The 15,584-nt window shown below is 38.6% G+C and overlaps 1 protein-coding gene across 2 annotated transcripts in view; it reads right to left on the bottom strand.

Annotated features, from left to right (window-relative positions):
* The window catches only part of LOC143030543 (uncharacterized), a 29,461-nt gene extending 14,258 nt beyond the window's left edge, over positions 1-15,203 (bottom strand). The window contains exon 1 of one of the 2 annotated variants that reach the window (XR_012966910.1): positions 14,884-15,010. The gene's annotated coding sequence lies outside the window, so the exon portion shown is untranslated. Of the gene's footprint in view, positions 1-14,883 lie in introns of both variants that reach the window. The other variant, XM_076193689.1, reaches the window with a different exon arrangement.
* Between the last annotated feature and the right edge of the window lie 381 nt (positions 15,204-15,584).

The raw sequence follows: 15,584 nt of genomic DNA, 5'->3' as shown, positions 1-15,584 counted from the left end.
AATTACCACTGAGGACAAAGAAATACATAAGTCCCATGTGTTTTTGTGTAATTCACAGCTTCAGGAGAGATACAGGAGTGGTACAAATGACTTTGTGCCACTTCTGTATCTCCCCTGAAAATGCATTTGGGTATTTTGGTTACTTTTCCTTACTGGTAACCAGCATATTATTGGCTCATGTGCCAGTTTTGTAATTCATTTGCAAACACATACACACACACATACACACGCACACACACACACACACAATAAGAACAATCAAAGTGGCATTTACATACCTGGATGAAGAAATGGTGAGGAAAATCCTAATCACCCTGATAAGACTAAGATTGGAATATGCAGCAATGATATGGTCACCAAGTACAAAAAAATTTATAAAAAAAACTTGAAAGAATACAAAGAGCAATTACAAAACTGGCACCAACACTCTCAAAACATATGAAGAGAGACTAGAAAAACTTTAACTACAGACACTAGAGCAAAGAAGAGAGAGAGGAGATTTGATAGCTATTTACAGAATCATGAAAGGCATAGAAATTACTGATAGAGAGAATCTGATAAAATGGGATGACAGAAATACAAGAGGACACGGAAAGAAAATAAAAAAAGACAGTTATAGAAGAGATTTGAAAAAGAACAGCTTTCCTCACAGAGTAATAGACAGTTGGAACAAGTTAGAAGAGAAAGTAGTGTGTGCAAAAACAATACATGAATTTAAAAATAGTTTAGATAAAATGAGATATGAAGACGGGACCCCACGAGCATAGCTCCCCTTCCCGTAAAATACAACTATTTATCTATATACAACTAGGTAAATACACACACACACACACACACGGCTCGGTGGCGGATTGGTAAAGTACTGGCCTCACAAGCCAGAGAACCGGGGTTCGATTCCCCGGCCGGGCGGAGATAAGTTGGGTTTGTCTCCTTTCACGTGTAACCCCTGTTCACCTAGCAGTGAGTAGGTACGGGACGTTAGTCAAGGAGCTGTGACCTTGCATTCCCGGTGTGTGGTGTGTGAGTGGTCTCAGACCTACCCAGAGATTGGCAAATAATGAGCTCTGAGCTCACTGCCGTAGGGTGGTGTCTGGCTGTCTCGACAGAGACTGCAGCAGATCCGAGGTGAATACACACACACACACGTCCGTTGGATGGACGGCGGAGATTGACGTCCTGAAGAAAAAGTGAAATTCTCGTGGATCTCAACGCAAAGGAAGTACCTATTGTATTTACAGGGGGGGGGATTGCTCATGGTGTAGTGGGAAAGTGAGGAAAAGGAGAAGGGGAGGGATAACTGAGGGAAATGGAAGGAAATGAGGGAGGAGAGGACTTGGTCCAGGCAGGCAGATGCCATGTAAACAAAAGAGGGCCGGACCAATTTAGTGATGACGAAAGGTCTAACAAAAATGTAAAGATTAGAAACATAGATATGAGTAGCACAATAGAAGGTGAGGATAATAATTTCCATAGATTCAATGAGGGTGGGGGGGGGATACCAACCTCCCCCGACTGGCAAGACCCAAAGAAAAACTTGAACAAATGACCGAACATTGGGAGAGTAGGTTCGGTAGAATGTCAAAAATGGCGGAAAGGGTTGAAAGATTGGAAGCACTAGAGAAGGCAAACAAAAACTTAACTAAGGAAATAGAAGAACTAAAAAGACAGTTAAAAGAAGTAAAAGAGGAGAATGAAGAATTAAAGAGGAATAGTAAGGACAACAAAGAGGGTTGGAAAAAAAATCCAAGAAAACAGTAAAGTTGCATTTACTGACATAATCAAACAACAAATGAAAGAACAAACTGAAGACTCAGTTATTAAAGTGATGAGACAGAAGGAGAATATAGTAAGAGACTTAGCAGATAAAAAGAAATGTATAATTATATTAGGAATGGAAGAGAAACATAACCCAGATAGAACCACAAGAATCAAAGAGGAAAATGAAAAAGTAAGCAGTTTACTAGAATTAGTTCAGAAAGATGAACCAGAAATAATGAAACAAATCGAAGAGAAGTTTGGGTTCGGAAAGTATAGTACAGATAAGACCAGACCAATTAAGATTAAATTCAGGTCACAAACGACGGCAGAGAATATCTTATCAAAAACAGGGAAACTAGCAACAAGTGAACAATATAAAAAGGTATGGATAAAAAGGGAAATGAATAAAGAGGAAAGAGAGGAGGAAAAAAAGAAAAGACTTGAAGCTAAGGAAAAAATGAGACCAGAACAGAGTCAGAAAAAGAGAGATTCTATTGGATAGTGAATATGAAAGTAAGGAAATTCGACATACTAGAGAAAAACAAAAGGGAAACAGAGAACACAATGGAAGTGGCAGAAAACTAAGAGTGTCTTACACAAATATAGATGGATTAATAACAGGATTGAATGAGCTGAATGATTATCTGAAGGAAAAAGAACCGGATATAATGGGAATTGTAGAAACAAAATTAAAAGGTCCACTGCCACCCAACAGTGTAGGACATGATGCATATAATTATTGGATTAGAAACAGAGAGACAAAGCAAGGGGGTGGAGTTATGTTCCTGACTAAGAAGGATATAAACATGAGGTGTGTGACATATGGAAAGAATACAGTAGAGATGATTATGATCGAAGTGGAAAACAGAGATAAGAAGAGCAGAAAGTTTGTGATAAATTATGTGCCTCCGAAAACAGCCTCGTGGAAAGAGAGTGAACATAAAAGTATGTTAGAGGACACAAAGATAACATTAAATAAGATAATGGAAGATGGAGGAAGAATAGTTATGATGGGCGACTTTAATTGCAAAGAAATCTGCTGGGAAGAGATGACAGTAAAGGGTGGAGACGGCTCATGGGGAAATGCTCTACTTGAGATGATTACTGACCATACAATGACACAGTGGATACAGGAGAACACTAGGTATAGAAATGAAGAAGAACCATCGAGACTAGACCTAATAATTACATCTGAACCTAGAATAGTGGAAAAGATTGAATATAAAACACCAATAAGTAAAAATGACCACATATTGATTGAACTGGAACTAAATGAGGAAAAATACATGAAAAGAAATGAACAATATAGAAAAGGAAGAATGATGTATGAAAAAACAAACTTTGATAAAATAAGAGAATTCTTTCAAAAAGAAAACTGGGAAGAAATATACAAAGAAGAAACAACAGTGGAAGAGAAATGGAATATTTTGACAAAAATTTATAAAAAATGAGTGGAAAAGTATGTCCCAAGACAAAAACAAGAAACAGAATATGTAAAGTGCTGGTACAACAAAAGTAGTAGGGAGTTAAAAGACAAAAGAGACAAAGCTTGGACCAGATGGAAAAAATGCAAAAGGCCTGAAAATGGAAAATATATACTTGTTATAGAAATGAATATGTACAAACGTGCAGAGAGGAAAAGAGAAAATATGAAAAAGATGTCATAGAAAAGTGTAAAGATCAACCAAAACTATTTTACAGATTTGTAAACAACAAACTGAAAAACAAACAAGATTTGGAGAAATTGAGACAAGGAGGAGTTGAATACACAGAGGAAATTGAAATGGCGGAAATTATGAACAAACATTTTAAATCAGTGTTTACATGGGAGAACATACAACCTGAAGAGATCGAATGGAAAGAGAAAGTCCCCCCTATGAAAGAAATAGAAGTAACAAAGAATGAAATATTGAAACACTTGAGTAATCTTGATGTCAGAAAATTGCATGGACCAGATGAAATAGCAAACTGGATTTTGAAAGAATGCAGGAATGAACTGGCAGACAAAATACATAGCATAATAAACAGTTCCTTGAAAGAAGGAAAAGTTCCAGAAGATTGGAAAAAAGCAAATATAGTACCTATATATAAAGGAGGAAATAAAGAAGACCCTACCAACTATAGACCAGTCTCTCTAACAAGTACAATAGCAAAAATTTGTGAAAGAATTGTCAAAAGTAGATGGGTAAAATATTTAGAAAAAAAAAAAAACAATGTGCTAAATCCAAGGCAATTTGGATTCAGACAAGGACGATCATGCATCACCAATTTAATATGTTTCTATTCAAGGCTAATAGATATAATACAAGGGATGGATGGGCTGATTGTGCATTTCTAGACATAAAAAAAGCATTTGACAAAGTACCACATAAGAAGTTGCTTAAGAAATTAGAAACTGAAGGAGGAATACAGGGCAAACTGTTTAATTGGATGGAAGACTTTTTGCAAGAAAGAAAAATGAGAGTAGTGATGAGAGACAAACACTCAAAATGGGATGAAGTAATAAGCGGTGTTCCACAAGGAACAGTTCTGGCCCCAATAATGTTTGCTATACATATTAATGATATGGATGAAGAAATTGAAAGCTATATGAGCTTCTTTGCAGATGATGCAAAACTACTGAAAAAATATTGTGAATCACTACAGAGTGATCTAAATAAGGTACAGGAATGGAGTAGGAAGTGGGAGATGGAGTTCAATACAAAAAAGTGTAGTATAATGGAATTTGGAAAAAGCAAAAACAGAATAACAGGATCATATAAATTGGGAGAAGAAGGAATAAAAAAAAGTAGAAAATGAAAAGGACCTGGGAGTCATTGTTATGAATAATATGTCACCTGAGAAACATAAATAAGATTTTTGGATAAACTTATAATTTGATAAGAACAATCAAAGTTGCATTTACATAACTGGATGAATAAATACATACATCATACATATACCAAGGCTTTTTCCCCCTTACCAGGGGGGTAGCCAAAAAGGACAAGGCACAAAAACATTCCCACCCATTTCATCCCTGAAAACACTCCACACCCCTCCACCCTCCCTCCCATCTTAGCACCTCCTAGATGATGGGTCATCCCTGCACCCTGTCCACTGCCCTGGGTCAGAAGCAGTGTCGCAGGACACAGCACATCCACAGCAAGGCCGCTTCATTAAATCGGCGACCCCCCCTCTCCGTCCCCCCATATAAAGGAGAAGACGGGGAGAAATCCCTTCGGGCTGCGTCAAAAAATTTTGCTCACACACACTACCTCACCCCCATTCCCCCGTCCAATCCACCTCATGCATCAAAAAATTTTCCCTATCCAACCATTCTCCATTTCACCCCCGTCTTCTGTCCTCGCCCGGCCGTCCTCAACCAACAGTCCCCTCTTCCCCACAGCCCCCTTCACCCCCTCCATCCATCTCAGCCTAGGACGTCCCCTCATGCTCACTCCCTCCACATCTGCCTTCCATACCTCCTTTATTAGTCTTTCTTCACTCATTCTTTCCATGTGTCCAAACCATCCTAATACTCTTTCATCCACCCTATCTCCCAGCTCCCTTTCCACCCCTGTTCTCCTCCTCACTTCCTCATTTCTCACTCTATCTAGCCTAGTAACCCCATCATACTTCTCAGACACTTCATCTCAAACACATTCAAGTTCCTTCTCTCTTCCTCTCTCATGTTCCATGTTTCTGCTCCATACAGTGCTGTTGGCACAATCACTCCTTCATACAGTCTCCTCTTAGCATCCATTCCCAGATTCCTATTCCTCATTACACTTTTTAAACCACCAAGGCATTTACTCGCTTCTCTCAATCTACATTCTACCTCCACCATCACTCCACCTTTTCCTGCCACATTTGCACCCAAATATCTAAAACTATCCACTTCCTCCAATTGCTCTCCCTTAATGCTCACTTCCAGATTACTGCCACTTTCACCCTTTGTACATCTCATCACCTTACTTTTACCCACATTTATCTTCAGCTTTCGTCTATCACATACTCTCCCAAACTCTGTCACCAGCTTCCTCAATCCCTCCTCCGATCCTGCCACAAGCGCAGTGTCGTCTGCAAACAACAGCTGGCTCACCTCCCACTTTTCTCCATTTTCCTTAACCATCTCCAATCCCTGACCCACTACCCTTGCATTCACCTCTCGCACCACCCCATCCATGTATAAGTTGAACAGCCAGGGTGACATAACACATCCCTGACGAAGTCCCACCTTTACCTCAAACCACTCACTCTCTCCATTTCTAATCCTGACACAAGCTCTACTACTCTCATAAAAACTCTTGACAGCTCTGAGAAGCTTTCCTCCTATCCCGTATATCCGCATAACCTCCCACAGTGCCTCTCTGTCTACCCTGTTGTAAGCCTTTTCCAGATCCATAAAGGCCCAGAAAACATCCTTCCCCTTACCTATAGCTTTCTCACATATCTGTCTTACCACAAAGATCTGATCTACACAACCTCTACCTGTCCTAAACCCACACTGTTCCTCACCAATTACTCCCTCTGTTCCTCTCCTAATCCTCTCAATCAAGATCCTCCCATAATCCTTCCCAACTACACTTAACAAGCTAATCCCTCTGAAACTACTACATTCACACTTGTCCCCCTTTCCCTTGTAAAGTGGAACTATACACGCACTCCTCCAGTCCTCTGGCACTCTACCTACTCTCCAGCAAACATTAAAGAACCTCACCAATCAGTCCACCATCACTATACCTCCTTTTTTAAGACATTCTGCATGGCATCCATCCAGACCAGGTGCTTTAACTGCTTTCATCATCTTAACTGCTGCCTTCACTTCATCCTTCCTTATTTCTCCTCCATTTTCCTCACTCATCACTCTCATTTTCTTAGCATTTCCCACTGCAGCTATCTTTCCCTCCCTATCCTCCTTCACATTAAGCAACTCCCTAAAATATTCTGCCCATCTTCCCCCTACTGCCTTCTCCATTATCATCTCTCCATCTGCACCTTTTACCTTTTCTTCTCTACTTGATTCGCCTCCTCTTCCTCTCTTAATTTCTTTCCAAAACATCTTTTTATTACTTTCAAAATTTTCTGTCATACTTTGAAGATAAATGGTGAAGAAAATTCTAATCACCCTGATAAGACCAAGATTGGAATATGCAGCAACGATATGGTCACCAAGTACAAAAAAATGTATAAAAAAACTTGAAAGAATACAAAGAGCAATTACAAAATTGGCACCAACACTCTCAAAACTATCGTATGAAGAGAGACTAGCAAAACTTGAACTACAGACACTAGAGCATAGAAGAGAGGAGATTTTATAGCTATTTACAGAATCATGAAAGGCATAGAAATTACTGATAGAGAGAATCTGATAAAATGGGATGATAGAAATACAAGAGGACACGGAAAGAAAATAAAAAAGACAGCTATAGAAGAGATCTGAAAAAGAACAGCTTTCCTCACAGAGTAATAGACAGTTGGAACAAGTTAGATGAGAAAGTGGTGTGTGCAAAAACAATACATGAATTTAAAAATAGTTTAGATAAAATGAGATATGAAGACGGGACACCACGAGCATAGCTCCCCTTCCCGTAAAATACAACTAGGTAAATACAACTAGGTAAATACACACACACACATGACTATCTAGAAATAGAAAAACCTGATATCATGGGAATAGTAGAGACAAAATTGAAAGGACCTCTATCAAGAAGCATAGTGGGACATGGTCTATACAACCACTGGGTGAAAAATAGAGCAGAAAAGCAGGGAGGAGGTGTCATGATATCGACCAAAAAGGGTCTAAATGTGACAAAGATTATTGAAGGCCAAGGCAATGTAGAATTAATTATGATCAAAATTGCAAACAAAAAGATGAAAAGCAAAAAATCTGTAGCAGTGTATGTACCACCAAAAACATGTGTGGTTGGTCAGCGAACATTCCAAATTATTGGAAGACACAATGATTGTGCTAAACAAGTTACTGAAAGAGGGTGGAAACAGTAATCATGGGTGATTTTAATGCAAAAGACATAATCTGGGAAGAAATGATAGTTAAAGGGGGAGATGAACTTTGGAGCAACATTCTACTGGATATGACCATCAAATACACCCTAACACAATGGGTTAAGGAAAATACTAGATATAGAAACAATGAGGAACCATCGAAACTAGACTTAATATTAACTTCTGAACCAGATATTGTGAACAAAATGGAGTATAAAACACCAATTGGAAAGAGTGACCATATACTAATAGAGTTTGAATTAAAAGAACAGAACAATGTAGACAGGAATGATAAACATAGAGAAGGAAGATTAATGTACAACAAAACTGATTTTGTAAAACTAAGAAAAAAAAAATCCAAAACACAAACTGGGATAAATTCTCTAAAGAGGAAACAAAGATGGAAGACAAATGGAACATATTCAAAGAAAAGTACAAGGAAGGAATTAACAAATATGTACCAAAAAAGAAACAAAAAGAGATTTACATAAGGTGTTGGTTTAACAAAAGGTATAGCGAGACTAGAAACAGGAGAGACAAAGCCTGGAAAAATGAAAAAAAAAAAAAAAAATCTAAATGGCAAACATATATAAAACTTAGGAACGAATATGTCAATATATGCAGGAAAGAAAAAAGAAATTATGAAAGAGATATTACTGACAAATGTAAGGATCAACCTAAACTCTTTTACAGATTTATAAATGAAAAACTAAGGGATAAACATGAAATAGTGAAATTGCATGAAGGAGATAAAGAATATATAGATCACACAGAGATGGCAGAAGTTATGATCAGACATTTTAGATCTGTTTTTACAATTGAGAGTTCACAATCTTGGGAAGATGGACAACAAGAAAGATCACCCATGATGAAAGAAATAACGATAACACAAAAAGAAATAAGAGACCAGATAAAAAACCTAGATGTCAAGAAATCACATGGAGATAGAATTGCAAATTGGATACTGAGTGTATAGACGAACTGCCAGATAAACTATACACGATAACTGACTTCTCACTCAAAGAGGGAAAGGTGCCGCAAGATTGGAAAGATGCAAACATAGTACCATTATATAAAGGAGGAAATAGGGAAGATTCTACACACTTCAGACTGGTATCCCTTACGAGCACAGTAGCAAAAATATGTGAATCACTGCAAAGCGATCTCAATAAAATATGGAATGGAGTAGGAAGTGGGAGATGGAATTCAACATTAAGAAGTGTAGTATAATGGATTTTGAAAGAAGCAAAAAAAAAAAAAGAATAGTGGGATCATATACAATGGGAGAGTAAGAAATTAAAAAAGTGGAAAAAGAGAAGGACCTAGGAGTCATTATTATGAATAATATGTCTCCTGAGAAACATAAGAAAAAAAATGGAGAAACTTATAATTTAATACAAAGTGGAATTACATACCTGGATGAAGAAATGGCGAAGAAAATACTAGTCACTTTGATAAGACCAAAATTGGAGTATGCAGCAACAATGTGGTCACCAAGTACAAAAAAAAAAAAAAAAAAAAAAAAAAAAATTTATAACAAAACTTGAAAGAATACAAAGAGCAATTACGAAATTGGCACCAACGCTCTCAGAACTATCATATGAAAAGAGGTTGGCAAAACTTGAACTACAGACATTAGAGCAAAGAAGAGAGGAGACGATAACTATTTATAGAATCATGAAAGGCATGGAAATTATTGATAGAGAGGATCTAATAAAATGGGATAGTAGAGATACAAGAGGACATGGAAAGAAAATCAAGAAAGACAATTATAAAAGAGACCTGAAAAAGAACAGCTTTCCCCACAAGATAATAGACATTTGGAACAGGTTAGATGAGAATGTGGTGAGTGCAAAAACAATATACAAATTTAAAAATAGTCTAGATAAAACGAGATATGGAGACGGGACACCACGGGCATAGCTCCCCTTACCATAAAATACAACTAGGTAAGTATACACACACACACACACATATATACACTGTATATATATCAGAGAGGGACTATGTCATGACACATAGGTAAGATGAAAAAATCCCACTGTCAGAGAAAGCAAACGGATAAATTGGGAGAAAGCAGACATCATCTACGTACAACTACAAGTGCAGTTTGCGGAGGAAGATTATCGAGTCAGCATTAATTAAAAATTACCCAAATCATAATACATCTAAAGGACAGGACAATGGTCATCAGATTGTTTAACAACATTAGCTATCAAAAATAAAACTTTTACCTTCTGTAGATGGCCTGGAAGACAGCAATCATTACCAAGGCAGAGTTACCTGAGCCACATTTTCATATTCCCTTTGTATTGACTATATAAACTCTTACTTGTACACCATGTTACTATCTTCTTCCCCTCCCACACAAACTGATTCCACGCAAGTGGGTGATCTGTCCTGGCTAGTCCATAGTCCATATCTGCTGAAGAGGACCACAGGGAGTGGTCAGAATATACAATTATTTCTATTCGTCATCCATTTACTTTCTCTGACAGTGGGATTTTTTCATATATATATATATATATATATATATATATATATATATGTGTGTGTGTGTGTGTGTGTGTGTGTGTGTGTGTGTGTGTGTGTGTGCGTGTGTGTGTACATATATACATACACACACCAAGGGATTTTTTCCCCTTATAAGGGAGTTGGCCAAGTCAAAAGACTCCCATCTATGGCGAAGCCGCTTCACTTAATTGGTGACACCTCGTCTCCATACCCCTCATGCAGACAAAGAGAAGACCTTAAATCCGGCTTCTATTGTTATACAATGCAAAAAGAGACTTGATTAATTTTGGTTCAAGCAGGAGACTAAATTTAATTTTGAGGAAAGTCATACTATTGGACACCATCTGATAAAGGTCAATTGGGGGGAGGACATCAATCAGAGTCCTGACCTACCCAAGCTGGAAGTGATCTGCACATTTAGGTCATATGACCTGCATCCAGTATCTATGTAAAATGACACAAGGGAAGGTATAACTTCTCATACTGTAATGCAACAACTTGTGATTAATATGATGTGGATGTGTGGAGTGAATATCAAGATTTTTCATGAAAGTGGCAGTTGCCGACAAGACTGACGAGTTAAACACCATATGAGGACGGAGCCTTTATTTGTACGACGTTTCGCTTATTACAGCTTTTTCAAGTACAAGTTGAGATACATATGCTTGAGATTAAATAAGAGAAAGGAGGGACCGGGGAGGAGAAAAGAAGAAGGGGGGGAAGGAGGAGGAGGAGTAGGAGGGGGAGGGAGAGAAGGAGGAGAAGGGTGGGGGGATTGAACACTGGGAAAGGTTGAGAATGCTGGCCTAAACGTCCATGGGCGAAACGTTCACAAAGGGTACATACATACATATACCAAGGCTTTTTCCCCCTTACAAGGGAGGTAGCCAAAAATGAAAAGGCATAAAATCATTCCATCCATTCCATCCCTGAATACACTCCACACCCCTCCACCCTCCCTCTTATCTTAGCACTTACTGGATGACGGGTCATCCCTACACCTTGTCCACTGCCTTGGGTCAGAAGCAGTGTCGCAAGACACAGCACATTCCACAGCAAAGCTGCTTCATTAAATCGGCGACCCCCCCTCTCCGTCCCCCTCATGCAGAAAAGGAGAAGACAGGGAGAAATCCCTTCAGGCTGCATAAAATTTTTCTCACACATACTACCTCACCCCCCATCCGCTACCCATTCCACCACATGAAACACAAAATCATCCATAAACAAAAATTCTCCATTCACCCCTGTCTTCTGTCCTCTCCCGTCCTTCCTCAACAGACATTCCCCTCTTCCCCAAACAGCCCACTTCACCCCATACATCCACCTCATCCTAGGACGTCCCCTCATGTTCACTCCCTCCACATCTGCCTTCCATACCTCTTTTACTAATCTTTCTTCACTCATTCTTTCCATGTGTCCAAACCATCCTAATACTCTTTCATCAACCCTATCTCCCAACTCCCTTTCCACCCCCGTTCTTCTCCTCACCTCCTCATTTCTCACTCTATCTAGCCTATTAACCCCCATCATACTTCTCAGACACCTCATCTCAAACACATTCAAACTCCTTCTCTCTTCCTCTCTTATGTTCAATTTTTCTGCCCCATACAGTTCTGTTGTCACAATCACTCCTTCATACAATCTCCTCTTAGCTTCCATTCCCAAAATGTCTATTCCTCATTACACTCTTCAATCCACTAAGGCATTTACTCGCTTCTCTCAATCTACCATTCTATCTCTACCTTCACTCCACCTTTTCCTGCCACATTTGCACCCAAAGTATTTAAAAACTATCCCACTTCCTCCAGTCGCTCTCCCTTAATGCTCACTTCCAGATTACTGCCACTTTCACCCTTTGTACATCTCATCACCTTACTTTTACCCACATTTATCTTTAGCTTTCTTCTATCACATACTCTCCCAAACTCTGTCACCAACTCCCTCAATCCCTCCTCCGATCCTGCCACAAGCGTAGTGTCGTTCTGCAAACAACAGCTGGCTCACCTCCCACTTTTCTCCATTTTCTTTAACCATCTCCAATCCCTGACCCACTACCCTTGCATTTACCTCTCGCACCACCCCATCCATGTATAAGTTGAACAGCCAGGGCGACATAACGCATCCTTGACGAAGTCCCACCTTTACCTCGAACCACTCACTCTCTCCATTTCTAATCCTGACACAAGCTCTACTACTCTCATAAAAACTCTTGACAGCTCCTAGAAGCTTTCCTCCTATCCCATATATCTGCATAACCTCCCACATTGCCTTTCTGTCTACCCTATCGTAAGCCTTTTCCAGATCCATAAAAGCCCAAAAAACATCCTTCCCCTTTTCTATAGCTTTCTCACATATTTGTCTTACCACAAAGATCTGATCTACACAACCTCTACCTGTCCTAAATCCACACTGTTCCTCACCAATTACTCCTTCTATTCCTCTCCTAATCCTCTCAATCAAGATCCGCCAATAAGCCTTCCCAACTACACTTAACAAGCTAATCCCTCTGAAACTACTACATTCACACTTGTCCCCTTTTCCCTTGTAAAGTGGAACTATACAGGCACTCTTCCAGTCCTCCGTTACTCTACCCTCTCTCCAGCAAACATTAAATAACCTCACTAGCCAGTCCATCACTGTACCTCCTTTTTCTAGACATTCTGCATGGCATCCATCCAGACCAGGTGCCTTACTGCTTTCATCATCTTAACATCTGCCTTCACTTCATCCTTCCTTATTTCTCCTCTAATCCCTGACCCACTACCCTTGCATTTACAACGGGTGGTTTAATTTTTTTTTTTTTTTTTTTTTTTTTTTTTGCTGGCCATGGGTATTAGGGGAATTATGTGGGGCAAGATGTTAAACAAAACAGGGGATTGTTTAACATCTCGCCCCACATAATTCCCCTAATACCCATGGCCAGACAAAATAAATAGATAAATAAATAAATAAATATTTAAACCACCCTTTGTGAACATTTCGCCCACGGACGTTTGGGCCAGCATTTTCAAGCTTTCCCAGTGTTCAATCCCCCCCCCCTTCTTTTTTCTCCCCATTCCATCCTTTCCCCTTATTTAATCTCAAGCATATGTATCTCAACTTGTACTTGAAAAAGCTGTAATAAGCAAAACGTCGTACAAATAAAGGCTCCTTCATCAAGATTTTACTCACAAGAACATCATAATCAGTTCACATTGAATTCTGAGTGAACTTTATGTATGAATTTTTTATTTGAAGACTGAATGGAGGTCCATTCCCTAATAAAACTGTAAGAACAATGTAAGCCAGTTTTAATTTTTTTTTAATTGCTACCAATGTTAATATTAATTTACAGTAGTTATATATGGAGCTCAAAATACTCACAATGATAAGAGCTAGCCAATGACAGAGCTAAAGTTTGCAGCGGTGAGACTGGTGAATATCTTTATAATATACCAGAATATTTGCCAGTCTCAATTTTCTAAAAAATACCAGTATTTTTTCAGATGTGCACACCTACACAATATAGCATTAGAAAATTGAATATCAATTTTGTAAATTATAATACATGAATGTAGTATGCGATTTTCTTGGCAGAAATAAATGACAACATACCTTGCTACAAGCAATTCTACTACCGAACAAAGCTACTAGGATATGGTCCAGATGCCTTGCCGTTTTCTGTCCAGTCCAGTCACTGTCAATTAGACAATGACTTTCATGCTGTGGACTGGTTGTTCTCCAACTCCAGGTGATGTTAATAAGTGCTGTTACAAAGATAACAGGGCTTCCTTGGACTTTATGAAAGAACATGGGGTTGTACCATCATCTGTTAAATGCTTGAGGTATAATAATATAATCAGGCCGCCAGTATCCATGACAATGACAATGACCCAGATGATCTTTAGAATTTGAGGTACCAAATTACTAATTATAGGTTTTATATGGATTAGGTAGGTTAGGTTAAAATAAATGAAATTAACATCCTTTCATTTCTTTGACCTCGGCAACTATTAAAATAAACATGGCGTATCATTAAACTGCTGAGACTTCGTTCATTAGTAATTAGGTTTCAGCAACTTTTGTTATTGATTTCCATCAAGAAAATCGCATATCACATTGTTATATTATAATTTAGGAAATTAATACTTAATTTTCTATTGCTATATTGTGTAGATGTACACAACTAAAATTTTACAAAAATTGCTACCAACATTGCTATCCTTGGGTGATATTTATATATGGGGTTCAAAATACTTAATGATAAGAGATAGAGGTAAGAATTGCAGCAGTGAGACCTGACCTGACCTACCCTATCCCCATGGGCTTGGTAAATTAACTAAATATAAAGATGTCCCCTCATCTTAATTTTCTTAAATAGCTATTGCCACTACTTTTAGTTTGCAGCACTTATATCTGGGGTTAAGAATACGCAGAATGATATGAGCTAACCGACTATATTGGTAATTGCAGTTGCCAAGCTGGCAAACATCTTCATTAAATACCAACACATTAAGTTATTAACCCCAGTTCAGAATGCCAATTACACTGTAACACTACCAAACGGGAGTTAAAGTGTAGCAAATGCCAAAAGTAAACACACAACGCATACATTTAGCTACTTTACTATTATATGATTACACTTACGAATTCAACAAAGGCACACTTGTTTAGCCTGCACAAAACACAGCCACGAAAACAAGCTCTTTAAATAGATGAAGGAGTGCAACTCCAGACTTCGCTGTCTATGACGTCATATGTAAATAAACAATGCCAGGAACTTGAAGAAGAATATTGTGAAACATAAGTACTAGATAGTGACAATGATGAATTGACAGCAGGGAATTTCTTATTCTGGAAAGCAGAAATAGATGTTAATAAGGAGTCACTACACAAAATATGGAAAGCAAGAGAAAAGATAAAGGAGGAAGTTGGTGTTTAAACGAAGGAAAATAAAAACATTTAGGATGAGATTATTCTCGCGTTCGGAGTATAAACGAAGGAAACAAAACACAATCGAAACACTTTATAGTCAGTTAGGGTAGGAAATTGCCGTACGTTCTTGTGGCCAGACATCGGGTCTCCGGCCTTTGCAACCAGGCCGCCACATTTGATTAAGGGAAAGCAACAACACACATGAGAGGTGCTCTCAGTAAGGATTCTAGTCGTAGGTTCTCTTAACATCATAACCCAAAAGTTGCTGTGTAATAGGATGTACCTCTAGTGTAAAGAAGGACAGTCACTTGAAGCTCCGTATGTTGCCGCTAAGTGGGGATAGCCGTAAAGGGTGGCTAAAAGCTACCAACAGATTTGCACTGAAGCCAGATGAGCCAGTGAATTAAGGAAAT

This window comes from Oratosquilla oratoria, chromosome 12, assembly GCF_046742065.1.
Source record: "Oratosquilla oratoria isolate Oo_2021 chromosome 12, ASM4674206v1, whole genome shotgun sequence".
Taxonomy (NCBI): Eukaryota; Metazoa; Arthropoda; class Malacostraca; order Stomatopoda; family Squillidae; genus Oratosquilla; species Oratosquilla oratoria.
Note: the sequence above shows the minus strand (reverse complement) of the source record. Positions and strands in the feature narration are given on the sequence as shown.